Source organism: Ascaphus truei, chromosome 5, assembly GCF_040206685.1.
Source record: "Ascaphus truei isolate aAscTru1 chromosome 5, aAscTru1.hap1, whole genome shotgun sequence".
Lineage (NCBI taxonomy): Eukaryota > Metazoa > Chordata > Amphibia > Anura > Ascaphidae > Ascaphus > Ascaphus truei.
In genome coordinates this window covers 135,424,707-135,451,390 of record NC_134487.1, presented here as the reverse complement: position 1 = coordinate 135,451,390, position 26,684 = coordinate 135,424,707, and the positions used below count along the sequence as shown (strand labels likewise).

At 38.3% G+C, this 26,684-nt stretch overlaps 2 long non-coding RNA genes across 2 annotated transcripts; both read right to left on the bottom strand.

The window, feature by feature from the left end:
* Positions 1-14,263: 14,263 nt before the first annotated feature.
* Positions 14,264-20,605, bottom strand: LOC142494458 (uncharacterized). The gene is made up of 6 exons (XR_012801450.1): positions 20,551-20,605; positions 19,460-19,525; positions 18,276-18,326; positions 17,293-17,325; positions 15,661-15,727; positions 14,264-14,381 (listed from the first exon to the last, which is right to left on the bottom strand). It is a non-coding gene; the product is annotated as an uncharacterized LOC142494458 (long non-coding RNA).
* Positions 20,606-21,158: 553 nt separating this feature from the next.
* On the bottom strand, positions 21,159-25,442 carry LOC142494457 (uncharacterized). The gene is made up of 4 exons (XR_012801449.1): positions 25,291-25,442; positions 23,733-23,785; positions 21,876-21,938; positions 21,159-21,183 (listed from the first exon to the last, which is right to left on the bottom strand). It is a non-coding gene; the product is annotated as an uncharacterized LOC142494457 (long non-coding RNA).
* Between the last annotated feature and the right edge of the window lie 1,242 nt (positions 25,443-26,684).

Here is a 26,684-nt window from a genome sequence, read left to right as displayed (position 1 = left end):
CTTTTTGGTTTAGGTTTTTTATTATTTTTATAAGATTATGTTTGTCTCGTGGTTTCTAGGGGGGACTGTGAAGGATAAAATATCCCTAAGCATATCTCTATGCTTTATAGAAACCACTCGTCTCCATATTTATCTGTCTGCTGTGCTTTTTTACTAATACTGTTTTCTATCCGAGGTGACTGTGGAATGCTGCTTGCACAGACTCTGGCCCACGCAATAAAGAAGTAGCAAAGTGACCTAAAGCCGACTGATTACAGAGAAAACGAAACATAACTTCAGAAAGCAAGGACACACGGCATTCCTGTGAAACTTGCATCTGCCGACAAGACCCCCGCCCCCATCGCCCCCATCGTGCCTTTTTTCTACTAACTAATGTAATAATATAATTGGATAAGCTTTGCCGCATAATAGGTGTGGCATTGAATGATTGGCTAGTGTTAGCCTACTTTGATATAAATAGATTGTAATACAAAAACTCGGCAGTCTTGTCTTGACTACTTGTCTGAGGAAACTAATACGTGACTCTGTGTCATTATTGGGATCCGGGGTGCACCCAGGCCTAAGACACATAATTTGGAGCCCACATCTGAGCAGTAGAGACCCTCGATTAAAGGGACCTTAACAGAACTATTTGTTAGAAAATCCAAAAAGGATAAGTTCTTTAGTGTGTATCCCAGTATTGGTGGAAACACATTGAGTTGTGTTAAAATAGTATAAGTGATATGGGGAATGGCAACACTGTGTGCTTCTGGTATCTATGATGTTTTCTGGCTGGTCAAGAGGAAAGAGATGTCAAATAAGTCACAGATCTCTTGAGCAGACTTTGTGCACTCTGAATCAATGCAGTGGTAAGGTATCAACCCTTTACCCCCTGCAGGATGTAAAAGTAATTTTGAGTACAGAGACATTGCTAATCGCTTGCTTCCCAGTGGAAGCCTCCCATGTGCTTAGGGACAAGGACTGTGATGTGAGTGATTCAGTGAAAATTGCCTCCTCTAAGTGTATCATGGAGCGCTCTGTCCGCCATGTGGTGGACCGGGGCAAGAGACTGAATCTCCCAGTCTCCCGCGAGACGGATGCGGTGACCAAGCAGGTGTCAAAACCAAAGTCCCCTTGCTGTTTCCTCCACCAGGGGGAGGAAGTGACTCTAACCCAGAGACTATCATTCCAGTGACTGACCAGGCAGTGATTCACCTAAATTCGAGGGAGGTACCCTCACCTAATCAGTTAAGGGTACCCCACTATGAGTCTCAGTTGGTCTCGTTAATCCATGGGATTATTGAGTTATGTACCGTTGATGATAAAGTGCATGTGATCCGTTGTATATACTATGCAATGCATTTTTATTATATCACTTTCTGCTGTATGACACTGCCCCAAATGAGTTCGTTGGGGATTTCACTAGGGGGAGAGTGTAGCAGGGTCTCCCCTGGCCCCCCTCACCTGCGCGGAGTAGCGGGAACCCCGTGGTATGTCAGGCAGTTGCAGAGGCGATTGCGTCGCCGGGGGCTCCCGGTGGCAACGGAGGCAGAGGGCCACCATCTAGGTTGTGTCTGAGCATGCGCAGAGGGTTGTGCTTGCGCAGACGCAAAGCAGCGACTATTACAGAGAGGGAGGCATGTCACAGATGGCACGCCATAGTGCAGGAACCCCTAGAAGTCACGCATGTGGGGCGATGTGGCGGCCATTACAGAGTTGCGCAGGCTCAGTGAAGAGTAGCGGTGGCCATTACACATCGCGCACGCGGCCCCAATGCTAAAGAGGCTCCAAGTGGACTACAATTCCCAGCAGCCTCTGGGGACTGCCCTTTCACCCAGATCACATGCAGCCAGACAGCCACTAAGGCTGACAGATTCTCATGCTGCATTTGGATACATTGTTGTGTGCAGAGTCAGGAAGCAGACAGTGAAGCACATGAGTTAGTTGAAGCTGGGATAAGGGAGGGGGAGGTAGTGTGTGTGTAGGGAGCAAGAGCTAGGCCCAACTCACCAGTAGTTGTGTAGTTGCTGTGTAAGGAAGGCCCTAAGGTAGGGACTTTGCCCTTTTAGCAGTTAGCTTAGTCAGGGAGACAGGTGCAGTACAGCGTGCTCTGGATAGAGAAAAAAATGGTGCGCTGATAAAATGCACCCTGATAATAATTAAATCGAAATAAGGGAAGATTAAATGTCCCTATGTGAAAATATGGACAATTTGAACAATTGTAGAAAGTTAAATAAAATATACACAAATAGTAAAAAATATATAAGAATAAATACAACGACAGAATGAACATTAAACACATGAATGTGTGTGACATGAACCAAAGGGAGTTACTAAGTGGGAGATAATCAGACTGGTATTAATGAAAGAATTGGTAAAAATGGTCAGTCATAAAAAAATTTGTTGAGGTTGATGTCCTTGTAGTTTTGCCAAAAAACAAATGCTGCCTTAGAAATAGAGCAAAACCCGTATTAACGTACGCAATGGGTCCAGACCATGTATGTAAAGCGAAAATGTACTTAAAGTGAAGCACTACTTTTTCCCATTTATCGATGCATGTATTGTACTGCAAGCATCATGTACGTGCATTAACTGATGTAAATAACACATTTGTAACAGGCTCTATAGTCTCCCCGCATGCGCACAGCTTCGGTACAGGTAGGGAGCCGGTATTGCTGTTTGGGGCGTGCTGACAGGAGCATGCGCGAGTTGCCATTTGCCTATTGGGCGATATGTCCTTACTCGCGAGTGTACTTAAAGTCAGTGTCCTTAAACCGGGGTATGCCTGTACTAAGGATAACAAATCCTTAGTGTGGAAATTGCATCAAAAGAAAAAAGGAAAAAAGGCGCAATTGTTTGGCAAAAAGTGGTTTGTTTATAGTTAGAATGGAAAATATAAAAGCACACAATGCAAATATACAAAAAGCAAATAGATAAACGGCAATGAAAACTGAATATAAATATACTGCAATAAAAAATGAAAAGTTTTGCCTGCTATGTAAGGACTGGTGCCGATATGTCTGATATAGAAATGAAGTCTGTATATGAAACTCCAAAATGAGCTTGTGATGTTCCTGATGGTGAAAATTGAAACTCAGATTGTCAAATAGATGCCGAATTAGTGCTGCTATGCTGTGGAGTGTCTCCTAGGGTGTTTGCCTCAGCCGGTTTCCTCCCTTGCTTCAAAGCTGCTAAATCCTATGGCTGCCTGGTGCTGGTTACCCCCACACAGGGCTCACAGGAAATAACGTCAGGCTAGAAGTCTCTAGCGTCGCAACCGGTATGACGCTGGTGCTTGGCACTCCACGGAGATGTTAAAAGCGGCTTGCGGCTTGCGGCTGTTGTCCTATTCATTCAGGCTCAGAAAAAATTAGGGCTGCTACGTGTCTGGGGGCACACAAGAGTTAGTGTGTGTCCACCCAACTGGAACGTGACCAACTGAAACTGCGTACTCTGACAAGGAGGTAGCAGTGTGACAAGTGTGTCTGGGATCAGAGCTGCATCACTCAAGATAGAGACTATCTGTGTGGTGAGATTATCCAGATTGGAAGCGGACGCCTTTGCTGTGGATTCAGCGCTGGACACAGACGGGTCCTTTCCTGATGTTTGCTGCCCCCGGGTGCAGGAGCCCCGTGCAGGTATTTATATAAGTGCACAAACTTTATCCCAAATACCGGTTTCCTTACAGGCACTGATCTCGCCTAGTGGGTTGGTTGCTGGACTATTGGGACACTTGGGTATAGCAGTGGGGTTGAGGTCCAGTGAGGCCAGGTTAAGGGGTGACACGGCTGTGTTGCTGTATATGATGTGATACTATTGTTCTGCCCATATATTAAACAGTTTATATATACTTCATTGTATGTGTTTCCTATTTGTGGGTCCTGAGTCAGGGGTCATTCTATATGCCTGGAATCCCTGCACAGGTGGAGGCGCTGTAAGCATACATTCCAAGATACACCCCAGGCTCCCAGTGGCGGAGGTACACCTGGTAACACCTAATTCCTTGCACCATCCACATCTGCGATTGGGGGGGGGGGTACAAAATGTGTTACATGTATGACTTTATCAGTCTCTCACATCGTTGTGGAGGAATTTTGGCAAACTCTTCTTTACAATGTTGCTTTAGTTCATTGAGGTTTGTGGGCATTTGTTTATGCACAGCTCTTTTAAGGTCCAGCCACAGCATTTCAATCGGGTTGAGGTCTGGACTTTGATTGGTCCATTGCAACACCTTGATTCTTATCTTTTTCAGCCATTCTGTTGTAAATTTGCTGGTATGCTTGAGATCATTGTTCTGTTGCATGACCCAATTTCATCCAAGCTTTAGCTGTCAGACTGATGACCTCACATTTGACTCTAGAATACTTTGGTATACCATGGTCGACTCAATGATTGCAAGGATCCCATGTCCTCTGGCTGCAAAACAAGCCCAAATCATCACCCCATCACCACCGTGCTTGATAGTTGGTACTGTATGAGGTGTTTGTGCATTATGGCCAAACATCTCCACGTTGGTCTCGTCTGTCCAAAGGACATTGTTCCAGAAGTCTTGAGGTTTGTTCAGATGCAACTTTGCAAACCTAAGCCGTGCTTCAATGTTTTTTTAGAGAGAATAGGCTTTCTCCTGGCAACCCTTCCGAACAAACCATACTTGTTCAGTCTTTTTCTAATTGTACTGTCATGAACTTTAACATTTAACATGCTAACTGAGGCCTATAGAGTATGAGATGTAACTCTTGTTTTTTTTTTTTTACATTTCTCTGAGCATTGCACGGTCTGACCTTGGGGTGAATTTGCTGGGACTTCCACTCCTGGGAAGATTGGCAACTGTCTTGAATGTTTTCCACTTTTGAATAATCTTTCTCACTGTAGAATGATGGACTTTAAATTGTTTGGAAATTGCCTTATAACCCTTCCCAGATTGATGGGCAGCAACAATTGCTTCTCTAAGATCATTGTTGATGTCATTCCTCCATGGCATTGTGTTAACACACACCTGAATGCACCAGAACAGCAAACTGCTAAAACTTCGGCATTTATAGAGGTGGTCACACTTGCTGATAATCAATTAATTAATGGCATTTGATTAGCAGCACCTATCTGCTACTTAGCATCTTACATCTTACAAATTTTAATTTTTTACACATAGCTTCTCCATTTGGCTTTATTTTTGTTAAATAAATCATGACACATTGTAATAAGTTATGTGTTGTTTTTCATCTGAGGTTGTATTTACCTAATTTTAAGACCTGCAAGGAACAGATGATTGTTATTATGTCCATAGAATTCAAAGAGGGTATACTTTCTTTTTCACACAACTGTATACATATATATATATATATATATATATATATAAAGCAGAAAATAGCCGTGTTAGTCCAGTTGCGATAGTGCAGAATAAATGTGTTCTTCAGTATTAGGTGATACCTTTTTTATTGGACTAACAATGTATGTCATAGGACAAGCTTTCGAGAGTTCTCCTCTCTTCTTCAGGTCAAGCAATACTGATTTACACAGGAATCAATGCTAAAACAGTGTTGAGAGAGAAAAAAACCCCCAGATATTTACTGTAGATAAGGTCGGGTGTTAAGTGTTTGAAGCCAGGGGACAGTGTCAAAGAAAGGTGGGAGGGGAAGGGATGCTGGGGGGGGGGGGGGGGAGAGAAAGTGTGGATAAGAGTTGAGGCAAGCAGGATAATTACAGACAATTTTGGTAGGGTGTGAGAAAACCCATGTCCACATTAAGTCCTTTGGTTTTGGTGTCAAAAGTCTTATCATTCTGAGCTCAAATTTTTCCGTTCTTGGGTGCTTTTAAACATTCCATTGAGGATTTTGATTTTTAAATCATTTATGGAATGATCTGGTTGTGAGAAGTGATGTCCCACAGGTGAGCAGTATCTTCCTTCTTCGTGATGGAGTATAGAGTGTCTGTGCATATTCATTCTTCCTTGTAATTTTTGGCTGGTTTCCCCAATGTAGCAACCTTGGTCACATTTGTTGCATTGAATCATATACACTATATTCGTGGATGTGCAGCTGTATGATCCTTTAACATTGAATGTTCTATGGTTGTGACTGGCTGTGGGATCCTGGCAAAAATATGTTTGCAGAGTTTGCAGCGTGTGTTGCTGCACGGTTTTGTGCCGTTATTCATGTCTTTAAAATCGTTGTGAAGTTTTCTGCTGACTAATTTCTGTTTGAGGTTTGGTGGTTGCCGGAATGCAAGAATGGGAGGTTTGGGAAAGATTTCTTTTAATGTCGCATCCTCTGTCAGCATGGGTTGCAGATCTTTGATTATTTTTCGTATTCCCTCTAGGGTAGGGTTGTATGTGGTCACTAGTGGTATGCGTGTGGTAGGTTCTTTCTGTCTGTATTGTAGCAGGTGTTCTCGTGGGGCTTTTAGTGCAGATGTAATAGTTTTGGCAATAGTCTTTGGTTTGTATCCCTTCTGTCTGAACGATTCGGTCAGGGTTGTGAGATGCCTGTTTCTGTCTTCAGTGTCAGAGCATATGCGGTGGTATCTTATAGCCTGGCTGTGTATGATACCTTGTTTGGTGTGAGTGGGATGGAAGCTGGAGTTGTGGAGGTAACTGCATCTGTCAGTTGGTTTCTTGTATACAGATGCGTGTAGTTTGCCATCTTTCAGTGTTACTGTCGTATCTAGAAAGTTTATTAGTTTGCCGAATAATCCATTTTGAGTTTAATTGATGGATGGAATGAGTTTAGGGACTCATGGAATTGTTTTAGGTTTTCTTCACCCTCTGTCCATATTATAAACAGGTCATCAATGTATCTGTAGTATTTGTAGGGTTTGTGGAGGCATGTAGTTAGGAATCTTCGTTCAAGATTTGCCATGAAAAGATTGGCATATTGCGGTGCCATCTTGGTACCAATTGCAGTCCCCATTAGTTGTAGGTACATTTCCTTGTTGAAGCTGAAGTAGTTGTGTGTGAGGATATATTCTATCAGTTTGGTAATTACATCAGCACTGTATTTCTGATCCAGGGGAGATGTTGTAAGGAAATGCAGGCATGCCTCAATACCATCCTTGTGGGGGATGTTGCTGTAAAGGGTTTCTACATCCATGGTAACTAGCAGTGTGTTGGATGGTAGTTGGTTGATGTTGTTAAGATTATTGAGAAAATCTGTGGTATCTTGTATGAAGCTGTTGGTGCTTCTGACTAAAGGTTTGAGGATATTCTCCACTAAGCCTGATATTTGTTCCATGAGTGTATCCATACCTGTTATAATAGGTCTGCCGGGGTTTCCTGGTTTGTGGATTTTGGGAAGCATGTAGAAGATCCCAACTCCTGGGTTGTCAGGTATTAGTTGCTTCAATTGTGGTTGCAGGTGTTTAGGGAATGTTTGAATGAGATTCATGAGTTGCTTTGTATATTCCTGGGTTGGATCATGCGTGAGTTTCTTGTAGTAGGTGTTGTCTGTGAGTTGTCTATTGCCTTCTTCTATGTATTTATTTGTGTTCATAAGCACCACTGCGCCTCCTTTATCTGCTGGTTTGATGGTGATGTTGTGGTTGTTTCGCAGTTCCTTGATTGCAGATCTCTCCATGGGGGATAGGTTGTACATAGTTTTTTTCTGCTGTGTTGATGCTAGTAAGGAAACTTGTGATCTTAAGCTCTGTATGTAGCTGTCAAGTATGATGTTACATCCTGTTGGTGGTGTGAAGAACGTCCCAAGAACGGAAAACATTTGAGCTCAGAATGATAAGACTCTTTGACACCAAAACCAAAGGACTTAATGTGGACATGGGTTTTCTCACACCCTACCAAAATTGTCTGTAATTATCCTGCTTGCCTCAACTCTTATCCACACTTTCTCTCCCCACCCCCCCAGCATCCCTTCCCCTCTCCACCTTTCTTTGACACTGTCCCCTGGCTTCAAACACTTAACACCCGACCTTATCTACAGTAAATATCTGTTTTTTTTTTCTCTCTCTACACTGTTTTAGCATTGATTCCTGTGTAAATCAGTATTGCTGACCTGAAGAAGAGAGGAGAACTCTCGAAAGCTTGTCCTATGACATAAATTGTTAGTCCAATAAAAAAGGTATCACCTAATACTGAAGAACTCATTTATTCTGCACTATATATATATAGATGAGAACAAGGCACTCCGTCAGGTATATAAAGGTGGGTGCAAATCCTATATGAATCAAATAAGTAATACGATACCGTTTGAGCGAATATCAGAGGCAGCATTCCACAAGGTAGTCAAAAAAGTTTTGTATTTAGTGTGACATAGTAACCAACGTTTCGGTCCTCCACACGGGACCTTTCTCAAGGTGATGAACAAACAGAGTGCAGTATAACACATATATATACCCTAAGCAACCAAGATAAACTGGTGCAACACATGATTTAATATATCAATCACTTACATGCTGTAAACAGGAGCTACCCATTGAAACCAGGCTATCAGGTGTTAACAAGAGCACTGTAGCACTCCTGCCACGTAAGCTGCGCTCACTGCGCATGTGTGTGTCAAAAGTTGATATAACTGAATGCAAAGACTTCCGTCGCATGTTGCCGAGCCTGTGGAGGGCGCATGTTAGCAAAAACGTGTGACTGCGCATGAGCGAGCCAAGCGCTACTGCAGGGAGAAAATTGGTCATGAAAACCAAGTAAATGGCCATTGCGCATGCGCGAACCACCTGAAATAAATAAATAATGCGGAGCTATTTGCAATAGACAGCTGAGGCGCTGTGACTCACTCTGAATCGCAATGTGTGGTATTACTGCTGCTTTCAGTCGTGGGAGCCCATGGTCAGTTAGTGAGCTGTGTACAGCCAACCTGTGTCCCAAATAGAGTACTTGTATCTATGTTCCTGGGCAAGTATATATATAATTATGCCCCTGAGGAAGCCCTAGAGGAGAAACGCGTAGGGCAGACCCTGCAGTCATTGCAGGCATTGCAAACCGAGCAGAGTGAGACGCGCTGCAGAACGGAGTGGAGATAGCGCTGTGACGTCATTGGAGGTCGAAGTCTCGCGAGAATTGGAGCCGGAGCACGTGACGCGGAAGTAAACCAGGCTAGCAGCAGTGCAGTGGACCGGACAGCTTACTCTACGAGTGTGAGAGACTCAATTCAAACTCTCAACTGCTTGAAATTATTTCACACCATGTGAGTGAGATACTGTTTGTTATTTTTTAGATAGTTTTTACAATAAAAGGTTTTATACTATTTTTGTTCCATTGTCCCTCTTCCCCTTCCCCCCCCCCCCCTCCCTGGTGAGCTATATCCCATGCTAAGGAGACACGCAGCTACAGATGAAAAGGTGACCCCTGAAGCAAGCAGCAGTCGTGGAGAGTCTGAGATCCATGCAAACAGCAAAGAAATCCCAGCAGCAGTGTTCCTGAATCCCAGTGGTGGATTAAAGGCTTTTATTTGGCTGATTAAGTGTAAGTGTATACCTTACCACCTTAACTCTGAAAGTAACAGACATACTGCCCTATGATATTTTTCTCTTTGTTTCTTTCCTGGCTTATTTGCGCCTAGGTCATTTCTTCTCTCTCTATATATATATATATATATATATATATATATATATATATATATATATATATATATATATATATATATGTGTGTGTGTGTGTGTGTGTGTGTGTGTGTGTGTGTGTGTGTGTGTGTGTGTGTGTGTAAATTTGAGATATATATTCTACACATCTAGTTCCATTAAGTTATTAAGGATTTTATATTTTGTATATAATGAATGTACTGTATACATATTATTTCTTAGTACAGTATAATCAATTTAACGTACAGTATTGATATGTATTATAGTTAGACTGTATTTGTCTATTTTAGTAAATTATGATTCGTAATTGATAACAAGTTGCTTTCAACTCTGTGTCACTAATCTCAAGGTAAATAGTTACTTTGTTTTGAGATTTATACTTTAAACTGCTATTCCATACTCTCTGCAACACTCATAGGTGATTCAGTAATGTATTTCATTTGTATGTCTTATATTAATAATGCGCATTTTAGTTTATTGCTTGTTAGGTTTTCTCAGTTTGAATATATTTTAACAAATTAGTTTTTTTAATCAATTAGTTAATAATAGAATTGTATTAAACATGAATCAAATCAAGATATATAAGGGAAGCATATGATGTTAGTAATGGAAAGACTCCTCATGAAGCCATAGGCAAAACGCCTAGAGTCAAGAGCCAGTCAAAGTGGTGAGGGAGGCGACTGAGAACCTGTGAGCGGTTCCAGTGATTATATCCAAAACATCGCGAGACGTGAGATCTGTGATGTCAGAACCAGGAAGTGAACAACGGAGGATGGAAGCCGACATCCTTCTGGGATGCGAGGAAGGGGACAGAGAGATCAGAGACCGTGGACAGCCAGAGACCACCTCTAGATACTCTCATACACTGCTTTAAAGAATTATGAACATTTGAGTGTACAGTAACTGTAAACATTAAGTGAAAACTATTTGTATTACTATCTGCACCATTGGGTCTTCTCTCTCTCTCTTTATCTATGAAAACCTTGGAAGAATAAAGCTGCTCTATATGAAAAAAAGAACAAAGGAGCACCATAGATTTTATGGTTGAAAATTCTTGATGTTATTCAACTTTGCGCTGTAGTTAACTTTATTGTGATCTCACTTTATTATATTTATTCACATCTCTATACATAAGTTGCAAGTATAAGTTTGCACTTTTGAGCACTCTCCAATATTTTTTTTCAATTTAACTTTTATGAACTAAGAGATAGTTCAAATTGGGTTTTTGAGCCGTTTCACTATTTACACATTACTATAATAAGTAATATATCACTATAATATTTAAAATCACAAGCGCCAGGTTATTTTTCATTATATTTATTAGCTCACTGACTGAGCTGCTGCTCTGAATTGCAGAGGCTATAAGTTTCTGATCCTATGCGGCCTTATATTAGTCCCCCATCCTCAAATGTGCCTTCTAGGTGCCTTAGGACCTACAGTACCTTGTCAGTATACATTAGCTCATATGCAAATCTTTTAGGAGGTAGGGATGATTCATTTAAATATGCTTCACATATTTCTCAGTTGTGCTTCTTTTTGAGAAAAGGTGTCTCTACATTTAACAGTATCTGGAGGGTTTTTTGAGAGGATATATGTATATAAATATCGCCAGGTACCCTCTGGGTCCACCTTGGTGCCCCCTCACCTGCAGGCCCAAGGCGCATGCAGGGAGATGCCAGGTGCCGCCGGAGTGGCAGACGGACCTGGGTGCTCCGGCAGCTCCATGGCGCATCCGGCTATCGGAGGCTTCCATCTTGCCGGTCATGCATGTGCATTAGAGTCATTGCACCTGCGCAGAGATAAGAGAGTTGCGGTTGCCATTTCAGGAGCGGGGCACATGTGTAGTGCCATCAGAATAGCGGAGGCCATTACAGAGAAGCTCCGCAGGGGAACTACAATCCCCAGCAGCCCCAGGGCATTGGAGTAACAGGGCAAGAACAGCCAATAGCGTGGCTGAATCCCCTGCTCCTAGGATTGATAAATTTGGCCTGCGTGCAGAGCTAGGCCAGTCGGTAGGGAAGCAGGATCAGAGTAGGTAGTGTCCAGGGAGCTGTGCTTTCCTGATTAGGCCAAAGGTAGGCCCTGAGTCCCTACGAGCTTGTTGGTGCTGTAGGGAAAGGCCCCTTAGATTCTGACATTTTCCCTTTAGCTTATAGTGTCAGGGACACAGCAGAGACACTGTGCCAAGCCTGTGGTCTGGGACCAGAACGCCACCGCAATACAGAGACTCTCTTCAGGTGGGACACTCCAGCGGGAGTCCACGCCACGCAGAGGCAGACGACTTTGCTGACCATGACGATGCAGGTTCAGACAGGTCTTGTCATCAGTTGGAGGTAACCGGTTGCTGGAGCCCCGGTAGGTTTCACGCCCTACAAGTGTACCAACGATCACACACATTCTGTGGATAGCACAACTGCACACTTTGGGGTAGGTTTGGCTCCTGTGGACACCGGGAGGTTAGGTGCCCATGGCAACTCAGTACTTTGGGGGAACCACACCAGTGTGTATAAGGTGGTGATTGGACAGTGGAGTACTGTGTGGGCATGGCCATGCGAGGCCTGTATATATATATATTAGTAGTTGTGTTACCAGTAAAGATAATCTATTAGATCACTGTGTGCATATCATTTCTTTACTGTGTGTTCCTGGGCAGGAGTTATCCAATTGTCTTTGGATTCCTCCCAGGTGGGGGCACTGTCATCATACATATCAGGTACACCACAGGAGGATCAGGTCTCCTGAGAGCCAATAAATATTGTATAAATACAATATTTAAATTGTACTTGGGACTCTACTAAAATGGATCTCTCTCGATCAAATTTGAAAATAGTTGCTACTGGTGAATTTACAATTGTTAGATTGATCCATGGATTTTGGCAGCTGAAAGAGCTTTCAGGGCGGATTTGAATTTTGCCTAACTCTATATAACCTCTCATGATAGGAGGAATGCCGATATGAGGTCGGGAGGAGATACATGATATACAAATTCAAGATGTTTTTGAGACATTTCTTCTCCCTTTTTTTCTATTGCAAACAGTCAGAGTGGTCTGAGATACAGTAGTGTAAACGTCTCTGACAATGAGCAAGTAACTAGTTTCATTACATTATATTACATTAGCAGCAACTATTCATGGTCCCAAGACTCAACAAAGTATCCGGACGTTCCTCCTTCTCCTTCCGTGCAACCCAAAACTGGAACAACCTACCAGAGACTCTCATATCCACCACCAGCTTAAGTTCTTTCAAATCTAAGGCTGTCTCACACTTTAATCTGGTCTGTAACTGTTTCATACGCTCATAATATATATATTTTTTCTTTAACTGTGCACGCAATGTCTTGTATATAATGTATACCTTGTTCATTTAAGTAACTGTACTTGTAACCATGTATTATTTGTTTTACTCTGTGCCCAGGACATACTTGAAAACGAGAGGTAACTCTCAATGTATTACTTCCTGGTAAAATATTTTATAAATAAATAAATAACTATGAGTAAAAATGGTGCAGTGGTTCAAAGCACATATTCTTTGCATTAATACATAGATTTGAAGGTGCATTGATGACTGTGTTCATGACAAGTGCACATAACTTTGGAAATACTGTATGAATTAACATCTCATATCTCATAAAAATAGTAAGTAAAACTTTTATTTTACTAAAAGTGGATCATGATGACTGAGATGAAGTGTATATATTTATGGGACTTTTTTGACTGAACAGAGGAAACCAAACTTGACAAGAAATAAATTACAGTATAGTTTTTCTTTCTACTCCTTATTCATGTATGATTGTGCTCTAAAGTAACATCTTATTGTACAGTATATGGTGGTTCTCACGTTATTTTGCTCTTCACTCTTGCTTATGGCTGAGTTAGAAAATCCTTGATCAAAAACAATGGTATCCCTTTACAAATAGATGAAAGACAGATCTTGAAGAAAATATCAGAAAACGTATAAAAGATCAAATAGAAAACTAAATCCCTGCAAAACTTTGTTGATAAGTATAAAATGTAATTTGTAAAACAGATACAAAATATGGAATTATTTTGATTGTAAATTCTTTCGAGTAGTGACCTTCTTCCAATTGTCTCAGTTTGTCTTAACATATACTGTATGTACTCTTTTGTATTTGTAATCAAATGTTATTGTCCCCCCTCCCACATTGTACTGCCTTGGGGAATATCGCCATACAGATTAATGATAATAATAATAATATTAATTTAACCATCTAGAAAAAGACAGGTTGGACATATTTGGGAGTCTTGAATGATAAGTAGTTTCTGAGCATACATTTAACGGCTACGGTATGAGGACAAGTGTAACTGAGCAATGGATCAGATTGATAGGAATGCAAAATAGGTATCTCTGTCTCTCATCATTAATCTCATCTTCCAGGAAGATATAATGATGTCAGCATGCTTGCCTGTTCCACTCAATATTAATGCTGTAGATTAGGATCCGCCGGCTTCTTTTTACTTTACTGTTAAACCTGCATTCAAAATATTATTCCTTCTCTCAATGTTCACTTTTTGTCAACTGTTATTATCCCCATAATCTATAATCATACTCATAACGTCTCTGTTATTATTCTATAATACTGTGTAGGATTATAGGCTCCATGGAAATATAAATGACTATTAACATTGTTCTGAAACAATACAATATAATTAAAGAAAAACACACCATGCAAATAAATACAGAATTCATGATGGATTTTGAAATAGACTGTTTTATTAAAGTCATGATCCAGAAGAATGTAAATAATCAGCGAAACAAAAGCACTAACACCACTGAGTAGAGTCAAGTATTTAGTATTTAGTATTTAGATGTAAGAATGAAGTTTTTCTGATTCAGAAAACCGGGTTTTCCTAAAAAAAAAAACAGACACAATATATAAAGTACATTTAAATAAAGCGATGCAGAATTCCATATAAATAACTTTTTACATGTTAAATATTTTTCCTACTTAGAATAAACACTGTTATGTGGTCTTCTGAGTTGTATACATTATCAGCAGCAAATCTGCATCATGGACATGTCATCGTCTTGTAGTGCAAAATTGTCACGTTTTGTTATATATATATATATATATACACATATACACATATACACATATAATTATATATATATATATGTAATATATATGTAATAAAGATTATCAAAAGAATATTTTAATTAGACACATCTACAAAAAAAGTGTGTGTTACACACATATATATCCCTTGAGAAATTCAGCTGAAGCTGACGAAACGCCGTCAGGTGACGTCATCACGCACACGTGACCACGTGACCACGCTGCCATGAGGTGCTGTGTTGTGTACTGAGTGACTCTGCGTGTGCTGCTGTAATTAGCTGTTATAGAGCTATTGATTTAACACAGAGGCTGGAAAAAAGCTTAGCACATTTGTGCTGTGTGGAAGTTGGAGCCAGTGTCATTTGACACCAACAAACCCGGACTTTCCCTATAAACAGAGTGCCAGATGATTTCAAGCCTCAGCAGTGGTATTGTACCTCTTAAAAGCAAAGAAACCCTTATGTGATTTTTAACCTCTTGTTTTCTTGTAAGTGCACATAACCATTTTTTACCTTATAATAAACTCCTATTTTTGGTAATGCACTAGGGTTGTGCGCTGCTGACTTTTTTCTCGCATATATTTTTAAAACGGAAATTGTTTGTAATTATCCTGCCTGCCTCTCTTCTTATCCACATCTTCCCCCACCACAGCATCCCCTACCTCTCCATTCTGTCCATTGTCACTGTTTTACACGTATATATAAATATATATAAAGCATTTTGTTAGCCACAGAACGGTTTCATCTACTAATTTTAATTTTTTATATATTCAGTATAGGGTTTCTGGATGTATTTTTGCTTTCACTAATACACTTTGATCTTCAACATTGAGTGCTGTCTCTTGTTTACCAATCCTTGGAACGGTAACGTATAACTACATTCTCTATATGGGACGTGCACCTGTGGCTTAACAGCACCTATTGGAGTGCCAACTGCCTTATCTGACTATCTATATATCTATATATATATATATATCTATATATACTGTATATATTTATTTGTCTAACTGGTTAATTCATATGAATATTCCTGGAGAAATTTTTTAAATGTTAATGTCATGATGTGTCACTTACAGTACACTGGGATTTCTGTTCCTCATCCTAAAAGTCCTGGTAGAATATTGTCTATCTTTAAACCGGCCTGATGGAGAGATTAAAGGAAAGTCCAGATAAACAAAAGGGTCTATTAGCACATTTCAATTAGACATCTGCTTGTTAAAATGGCCCCTTCTACTCACCTGTATGCGAGACATCTTTTAGCGATTAATCAAGTCATCTTTCAATACTGTATGTGTCACCCCGTAATAGTAAAGCATCAGCGTAGTGTATTGAATTATATGCACAATAATCATTGGGATCAGGGCAATGACAACCAGAGGAATATTTATATTAGGATTGTACAAGCCATTTTAAAGTTACAATAGAGACTTTGTTGGATTACATGCTGGACTTACTTGATACCTGTTACTCTATCTATGATATACTCACATGGGTCAAGCGGTAATTGATCCTTATTGTTATGTAGAGTGTTTGTGACAGGGTAAATAAAAGCCACCAGCTATATGCCTGGAAAACCTATGTCTATTCTGCAGTGCAGCAGTGACTAGGTTAACTTCAGCTGGGAACCTCAGGACAATTAGTTGGATCCCAGCTGCCTAATCACAGTGTGTTAAAACCCCAGGCTGTAGACACATGGGTGCTGGTTGAGAAGAGAGGAGTAAGCTACTGAAGAGATTATCAAAGTACATGAATTATGAACGGTCTGTCTGCTTCATAGAAAAGGGTAGCTGCCTGATTTTTACACTGTCTGCTAAAGAGAAACTGTTTAGTTTTGTCTGCTGAAGAAAAAGACAGGTTTTTTTTGTTTGCTGATGAAAAGCTATTTTTGTTTTTGGTGCTGTATATCTTTTAAGGCTAAATAAATAAGCCTTGTCAAGAGACCCGCGTGTGTAGTTGCATGTACCCTGCAACAGTGTTCCTATAGCCTTATGTACCTTTTTAATAAATAATAATCTGCCACATATGACACATACATTTCCTTTGAAATAAGGACGTATATGTCAGTTCAGGATGTCATCACAGTAGGACAAAAATAAAGTCTAATTTCAGTTCACTTTAACATCCTTCCCCAGCTGGAATTAGGAAGACATTCTGGCAGCACAATGTACCCAGATAATGGGGAAAGGCAGGGCTGCAGATCTGTCTGAGACATGTGAATATGCTCACAAGTGGTATTTTTATTTGGTGATATTTTTAAAGGATTTGGAACACATAAAAGAAACATATTTTACTGTTTAAAGAATTCAAAATGTATTCACTTCACTTTAAAATAAATTATCTGCTGAACAACGGTTGATTTAAAAGGTTGAATTTATATATTTTTCTACCAAAACTTTAATTTCTACAGTCTATTGAATCTGCCACTACAGTATAGTAGTTTAATTAAATGCTCTATTATTTAAGGTGTGGACAAAAGCATTGAGAGGAAAAGGCAAAATCTTGAATGAGAATTTTTATAAAATATTCTACAACCTTGAAATTTCCCTCTAATTAACATTTGTTTCCATTGTCGGAAACTTACTTATAGGTGAATATTTTACAGCATTCTGAGGGCTAATATTTTGGTTAATTGACATAATTGGGTACATTTATTTTACATCTGTAATGTAGGAGATAGGAAAATAACCAGAAGAAAGAAATTCTTACCAATGATTCTTTCAGGCCAAGGAGAGTCTTTCCCTAATTGTGAAATAAAAATGAGTGATTACAGAATTAATCTTTCCATAGACTAGAACAAAATAAAAACACAAGTGAAACATTTTTTCAGGCTTTTCCTGATTCATAAATGACTTTATGGCTCTCAAAGGCCCATATCCACAAAGCTCTGTTAATGACAATGATGATGCAGTATGTTAAGTTAATACAGTACATCATTAAGTGCTAACGGGGATCTTCGAAGATCAATAAAGCAAAAGTGCTGTTTTTTGCTGGAGAGGACATTGTGTTAACTATAAGGGATATTAGCGCTAGTGATATACAAAATAGGTGTTCCCTCTAACAAGTCATAATCAGAGAGCTCCGTTATAGTTAGCACAGGGATTTAATGAGACTTTTGTTAGGTCATTGCTAGACTTGGTATTACTTACATTCAGAACATTAAATTGGGATTTTACATGGTCTGGATGAGTGCAAGACCAGCATTAGGTAAGATATAAAGAATACATTGTTATTTACGGGTTCTTTCCCCCTCATGTATACTTTCTTCCTTTTGTTACATTACTTAAACACGTATTCAGGGAAAAGATGGGAGTCAGACAGGCTTCACACCATCTTATTGAAGCTAACACAAGGCAGTGCTCTGCTGACTTAACATAACATTGAGCCTATGCTTATAATGGCTGTTGATTTTGCATATAATTATAATTAGCTTTGTGGATTCACGTTTACCTCAGAGAAAATAATGTCTGTAAATGATTTTAAAAATGCCCTTTTTGAGCCCTGAGTTAACAGAGCTCTGTGGATCTGGACCAAGAACTCAAAGTGCATAGTCTGATATCGTAATTACAGATACTAGCAGATGTATCCTATTCAGTGGCTATACAGTATGTCTTACTCTCTTCATCTTCTTTTTTGACCGAACTATTCAAAATGTGTGATCTCTCTTATGGATAAATAAATATTTATCTTACCAACAATTTACATACAGCACCCAGTAGTTGTCCAGTAATTTCCAGGTCATCCTACAATAAAGAGTTTTAATCTACAAATTAATTTACAGTATGTTATAAATCATTATGTGGGTGACATGTTTCTAACATTCATATGGCTCTCTGTGCTAAGTCAATTTTCACTTAACACATTTTCATTTTTCAGTTATTAGTGTTATTTATGTATGTCTTTACTCCAATTTGGTACATGGGTGTGTACACACACACGCACGCACACACACACACACACACACACACACACACACACACACACACACACACACACACACACACACACACACACACACACACACACACACACACACACACACTAATGTATTTTGAGTTAAAAAGTGCCAAAAACTCTACTCCGTACAGTGTACAGCAAATAAAAATACCACGTGGATACAATCGCATGTGTCAGACAGGTCTGAGACCCTGCCTTTTCCCATTATCTCTTAGCATAATGATTCTACAACAGCAAAGGATTCTGGATAATGGCATGCAAATTCAGCACGCAGTGTGTCACATTTTGCTTCTTGTCTATTTTAACATGGGCCCATTTAAGTTTATGCTGCCGTTTTACACAGCTTTTTCAGCACAGCCTTTTTTTAAAAGAAGTGCATAGCAACTAAACCTACTCACACACATCTAGTGACACACAGTCTGCTCATAAACATGTAATTACCCAGAATCCCTGGCTGCAGTAAAATCGTTATATGCTCTGAGATAATGGGGAAAGGCAGGGTTGCAGACCTGCCTGAGACGTGAATGTACTCACAAGTTGTATATATTTTTGGTGTGCGTGTGTGTCATACACACTTTTTCTCCCTTCTTTTTACATCAAAACATTCTCCTGGTTTAAGTGGATATATGTAAAGTAGTTTAGAAATTTTTACATTTATGGCGCTATATAAATAAAGACATACATACATACAAGCACATAGTATATTCAAGTAAAATAATATGAATTTAAGTTTGAAATTGACAGACAGTGTTCAGTATTTATGTGAGTACCTGAATGAGATTAAACAGGATTCAAACTAGCACCTGTTGACAAGTTTAATTGTCCACATGTGCCCCACAATTTTACATCATCTACAGTATAAAAACCCACACAATCTATATTGATCAACAATGCAATGTCCAAAATGCAAATATTTTACCGCCGTTTCAAGAATTTCAAAGACAACTTTGTCCGCGACTTTCCCAGCCTGGTCGCCAACGTTTTCCTAAATGAGAAAAATATTAAATATTAAAACAGTAAATATTTTACTGTTGATAAGAAACAAAAAGGTGAAATATATTAACTACATATAAGAAAACAAAAGAGAATGCTTCAGAATTTACTTATATGGTGCTTGGCGTATCGGTTCATTTCAAACACCACTATTTATTAGTCTGAACTTAGGTATTTAAGTCAAAATTAGAATGATCCTTTTGATTTTTTATTTACATAAATATGCACTTTAGTTGAAGTGAATTATTTGTGCGCATACAAAGCTTTAATTATCCAGACACTTTAAAATGTTAAGACAAATATTGCCAGCAGACAGCACTACACAATTGAAATGCTGAATTGTTTTACAGGTTTATTGTAGATGACACACGAGGAAAGGTTTCTTTACACTCAGTGCAATTAAAATGTGGAATTCATTACCCATTGGATTTTGATGGCAGATACAATATATATGTTAAAAAAATGGTTGGACATCTTTTTAGCAAGAAAAGGTATACAGGGATATACCAATTCATTAAATATGGGAAGGATGTTGCTCCTCACAAAAAGAAGGGGCCCTGAGATGGCTCTGAAACGTTGCACACCTGTGAATATGGATTAAACGCCCTTTCCTTTTTTTCATCTACCCATAGAGCTGTATCTACTGTACTTCCCTGGTCATTTAATTTTGGTGAAGTATCTTTGTTATACTATTTATGACTTTCCAATTGTGAGCGAGCTAATTGATTTGTATATACAGTATGTTGTGCTTTCTCTCCCCTTTTTTTATATGATGAAATAGATATGTTTTCTCCTACACAACATTTTTATTCTAAGTAGAAAAATTCAGTGTGGATGTTTCTTCTTCTTTTCTTTGCTGAGGATCACATATTCTATATAGAACCATCGCTTCTTTGGTCTCTGGGCACTTTAACATTTCTAATTATACCATACCTCAACTCTAACTAGGAGTATACCCCATTATCTCGTTACAATAATGAGTTACACAGGTAACTGGCACTAATAAAGACGGTTTACCAATACTCCATGTGTTTTCAGAACTTCGTCGAGGGAACAGCCTGCATCTTTCTGGAAGATAATAAGGAAATTAAGAAACGAAGTAATTATAAAAAAGAACATTACAGAATAGGATGTTATTTATGTCGTTTTATCTAGGGCTTCATGACAATTGTTTTAGATTTAGAAAAATGACTAAAAGAAAATAATTTAATTTCAAACATTTTTAAGACTTTAGGAATTTGTTCAAAAGGGGTTTATAAAAATAGTTCTTATGGTTTATCTTTGTGTAAAAGCATTACAATATTTTGATATTAGCAATAATATATTTTCTAGAATTCAGGTAGTTTAAGCCTAAATACATTTTCACTTTGGACTAAGAACTGGAATAGTTACATTTAAATAACCTAATTGTTATATACTCTAGCAATCAGCGGTTTATATAAATTAGTACATTTCATATAGATACTGTACAAGAAAATTATCAATGCCCTAATTTAAAGAAGGAAAAAAGAAATGACTTTGAAATGAAATAAATTGACATTGAATAATCAGTCATATGAACAAGGCTGGAGTAAAAGATTAAATCTATGTTACCAGAGTTATGTTCAATTCCTTAAGAAATGTTTTGTATAATTCCTCATTATTTTCATCCTGTAAAATTATACAAAAACAGATAAGATATAACACATTTATCAATATGTCATGGCTATTTCTTACATCTAAGTTACGGAATGTATTTCATATCTTGCTGCAAATATTTATTAAATGGTCTGAAATATATTGTAAAGAAACTGAACATATTAATTCAGATGTATGTAATTATTCCTCAATTGCCAATCCCCTTGTTATTTATTACTTCTTGCTGCTCTCACTGACATGTTCACTTTTGATATGCACAGGAGCTTTTTTATTCTACCCTCCTTACCCTTTTATTATTCGCTTTATTCTATTTCTTCCTTTGCTGTGGCCGTATAACTAACAGTTTGTACGATTCTATTCCCAAATAACAGTTTGCTACAGAGTGTTGGCTGTAACAATGGGACAGAAGAGCTTAGAGATACATAATAAGTACAGTAACGTAGGCTTCATGAAAGAGATGGAATGATTCTTGTATGTGGTTAAATTAATACTGAAATTATAAAAGGATAGAGAAATAAGGCATTTTATTTTAGTTACAATACTTGACCCTTAATGGAAAGTAATCAGTAGAGTAGGGAAGAGCATAGTGTATAATTCTTTATTTACTGTTTAATATGAATTTAATCTGTATCTCACTTGTAGCGTTACCTCAAAATGACATTTAATAAAAAATGATTAGGTACATTTTTAAGTACAGTTTTTACCTTTCCTTGCTGGTAGAGACAGAGAAGATCATGTAGCTTCAGAAGAAGGGCAGGAGCATCTCTCTATAAAGAAATTCATGATTTACAAAATTGAAGACGCAAGTGAGTAAAAAAGTGATCCATTGCATGCAATCATGTTCATAAAGCTTAAGGGCCATAATTACTAAAATGTGCTACTACTTAAGATACATTCAGACATGGCTTAATAAATATAGCGCTTTATGATCCATTCAAGTGATTGACAGTAAGGTAGCATCTTGTATTGAAGATATCTGTGTGGAGTGACACTAATGAATAAATATGTCCCTTCTTTTCCTATTGCCTTAACTGTGGTCTTAAAATGACTTCCAGCATAGATGGTGTTATATGGAGTAGCACTTCTTATAAATATAGCCTTAAACCTTCGTCACACGTAAAAGGCAGAAATAGAATAAAGACGAAGTGCTGAATGGTTTGGAGCGAGAGACGAAGGGGAATATTGCAGCTGGGAGACTTAAATAAATAACCCCTATAACTCTATAAAGGTCAACATCCACAGAGTTACATTAAGTGACTGAACATGATGGGAACTTAACGTCACATTCTTAACTGTGTATGTTAAAAGGAAATTAACATAACGTTAAGCCATGTTTCCTACCGCTAACTATAAGGCAAATTATATCCAAATTAGGCTTGATCATAACATTGCATACTAGCTCCATTATTCAGTTAACGAGGTGTTGAGCATTAAATGCTACAGTACATGTGTCTTTAAAGCTCACTAACACAGGGTAACTGTTGTTTTCCTCTATAAACGTTGTTGCTTTAACTATAATGGTCATTAGCGCAAAAGAGATTTTCCCTCTAACTACACATATCCAGAGGTCTGAGATTGCATATCACCTGGAAAGTCAGAGCCATTAATCTCACCTCTCCCCAGTTTTTTTGGAAAGAGAGACAGGAAGAGAGATTTCTTTTATTTCATCACCTCAAATTGCATTCTGTTTTTTGGCTATTATACATGGCATAAATCCCACTTTATTATCCCCTTAAAGAATAAGGGTTAACAAAGCCCTGAACCTGTAAGGGAATGTGTGGTATGGCTTAATGCAGAGGGCCCTCTCCCCTAAACAGCTGTTAGGTCAAGTTAGGATTGGTATGTAAGGAGGGGGGAAGCAATCTTACCTCCATCTATTTGCAAGAATTCACTGAAGAGAATTTCCCACACACCCACCCTGTTTTATGATATTAAAGGGATGGCAATTTCAAAAGGGGTTGTCATATCTCAGTTAAAACGTCACAGCTTGGGGATGTTATAGCTTGAGAATTGTAATATAGGGGGTGGGGGGGAGGACCTCATTAGTATTGGCTCCTTGTGTTAGACCAGGAAGATTGATGAACATGATTCTTTTCCCGGCTCGGATGGTGGTTTACTTCTGTATGTTGTGTTTTGTGCCATGTGGCCTGGGAGGTGAGTGGTGATGTGGGTATGAGATGAAAGTATCCTTTGAGTTCTTTGTTAATAGTAACCGAGTCATCTGGCTGGGTCCCTAGTATGGATAATTGTTATGAGTATCATGCTTTGTTTAAAAGGTTGTTATTATAATAAACTGTTTTTTCATCCCAAGAAATTGTTTAGTGTTGTTCTTGGGGACTTGGGGGAAGGGACCAGATTGAGGCATGGGTAAGTCAAGGTATAGGGTAGAGGGACAGGGTATTCATATCACAGTTATACCACAGATTAAAAGATACACTCGTATCCGCACAGAGCCTCGTTTTGAAAAATGTGTTCATGGTCAATTCAAGATTTTCTGTTAATCTACAGTCCAACAGTCTATAAAATAAACAGCATGCATGAAAAACAGATCAATATTATACCTGCAATAGAACGGTAAGACATGATGCCTTGATTTTAGTGGCGGCAGAAGAATCTAGAATTCAAAGACAATAAGTTAACATAAACATAGCAACATCTTCATGAATTAGAGATCAATAAATGTATTTCTGATTATGTTCTTAATGTTTAGAACTAAGGCCCTTATTCAATATGGAAGGACCAAGCCTACTTTGGAGAAGCAGTTTACTGCATATTGAATGCTTTGTCACAGCATCTTCATGACATTTTCCAAAAGGAGGTACTTCTATCACTACCTGCACCATTTAAAATAATCACTTTGAAACAGACATTATAACAAAACTTAGACATATAGCACAATACACAAACTTTGTAAACATCTACAAAAAACAAGAACATTACATTTATTTCTTACTGAATGAATTACCTTTGTTTAAAATGGGGAAAACCTTAGCAAATTATGTATTTTTAAGCCTTGAAAAAAGTTGCAAATATATCTATGGGACTTAAAAGAATATTTTCTAAGCAGTGGTTTGGAAGGTGTCAAAACACATTGTATCATGGCCAGACCATGTGGTATTCTATGGGACATTTCATATTGCTGTATTTACAAACGTTTTTTTGTGCAAACAATCCATGTCTCATGGATATGGATGCAACTGTCCCTATACAAGCGGTGTCTTCCTGAGGATAACACGCAGAAGACTCATATTTTAGTATATGTTTCTTCCTGTTTCTGTATTCTTCAGCCAGAATGCACAATTTAGAAACTGGTTTAGCAAATACTGTGAGCCAGAATGGAAGAATTTAAAATTATACAAGTGGCAACATTTTTTTAGAGTGAGGTATGAAGTTCTAATGTGTCAATAGACCTTTTATATTACCTTTTCAATCTATTTACTGTAATCCTCCTGGGGTTAGCATGTTCTAATGAAGTACTTGTTAACCCCTTCATTGCTAATGCATCTTGCAACATATTGCGTATTGCTTTATTTTACTCTGGAAACCACTTTAGGACTTAAGGGAAGAGAGATGCAGCTCATTCCAACGTGTCTTAACTTATAAATAAGCAAATTACTTTTCATTTTATTTAAATTTGAATCTGTTTGGTTAAAATGTGATATTATTGATATACTTATTTTATTCAATTAAACAAGCAATCAGCCATTGTTCAGCTGTTTAGCAAAACAGTGCGATTTATTTATTTTGTATTTAAATGGTATTACAGATTTAAAAAGTAATTCTACTGTAAATCACAATCACCTAGCTACATGTGTCTCATGGCTACCAGTGCCTTAAATATAAAACCTTCCCCAATTAGCTTATGGTCATGTTGAACACAATTCCATCTCTTAGCCATAAGACTTCTCCCAGATCCCATTCTGTGGAGCTACAGTAAAAAAAAAAAAAACATTTTAAAACTGCTGTAAGAATGGTTACATCTTTAGAAACACGATGGTAGCCATAACATCTTTTACTGTCATAAAAGTCTCTTTACTGCTGTCTAGTACATCTCCCCTAAGTTTCCCACAGTGAAAAAGAAAAACATGTTCAATAATTTACTGCTTCAATCTTACTTACCAAAGCAGCAGCTTAGAGCCACCAACAGAAAGGCAACAGCAGTTTTCATGATGCTAATGGTGGGATATTGAGTCTTCAAATGCAACACTTCTGGAAGATCTGAAGGTTTGATGTAAATTATCCATCCAGAGCCACTTTATTTATACTGCAGAAAGAAGCCTACATCACGACATGACATTAAACATAACATCCTTATCACTGGAGATTTTGAGCTTTGTCCAAACCACACACCTTTGTTGATCCAATTATGGTCCTCAAATTACAATTGAGAAGAAAAGTAATACAAATAATAATGATCTCCTTTTTGTTTGTTGCTCTTTCCATTAAGTCAGAATATTAATACAACTTCACACGTTGTTTACATTTTTCTTATAATGTATTATCGTTTTAATATCATGTTCCTTCATGGTGAACTGAGCATCCTGATCCAATACTGGTTACTAATAGTAAGATGAGCTCTTTATAGACCTTTTGAAGTAAGTTGATCTTCTAAAGTGTATTGGTACAAAATTATCAATGGCAGATGTCCATTTCCTTTAATCCAGACTACACCAGCATAACAGGTCGGTTCTCCCAATGTCTACCATATCTGCAGCCCCTGTTCATGCTGGTGCCAGTCGCTGTGCCCCATAACTCTTGAACCCAGAGCAAACCTACCTGCAGCCTCTACACCTTCCTCGTATATTGTGGCTCTTGCCTCCGCCTCACTGCACTCCTGACACACTTATGCTGCCGCCATGCTATGAATATCCTTAAGGAAAAAAGTTATATATACTCCTGCGCACGGAATCAGTTAAAAAAGAACCCTACTTCTTAGAGGTCAAGAGATTTCAAATGAGACCACACTCTAAACGTGTGCGATACAAATATACCTTTATAATATCAAAAACCTAATAGTTCTGAAAATAAAATACAAATTTGAAATTATCCCACCTGGGTAATAAATAAATCAAATAACCTTTAAACTCATAAAACTTTATCAACAAAAAATGCCCTAATAAGGTCCGGTAAAAACAAACCCTCGTTACTTGCAAAATGATTAAGCATACATATATTGTATTTGCATATACATGGTAACAATCTTAAAGATCTTCTAATGTCCACCCTAGTATAACAGGTGCATCCACTTAGAACTATTTGTTAGAAAATCCAAAAAGGATAAGTTCTTTAGTGTGTATCCCAGTATTGGTGGAAACACATTGAGTTGTGTTAAAATAGTATAAGTGATATGGGGAATGGCAACACTGTGTGCTTCTGGTATCTATGATGTTTTCTGGCTGGTCAAGAGGAAAGAGATGTCAAATAAGTCACAGATCTCTTGAGCAGACTTTGTGCACTCTGAATCAATGCAGTGGTAAGGTATCAACCCTTTACCCCCTGCAGGATGTAAAAGT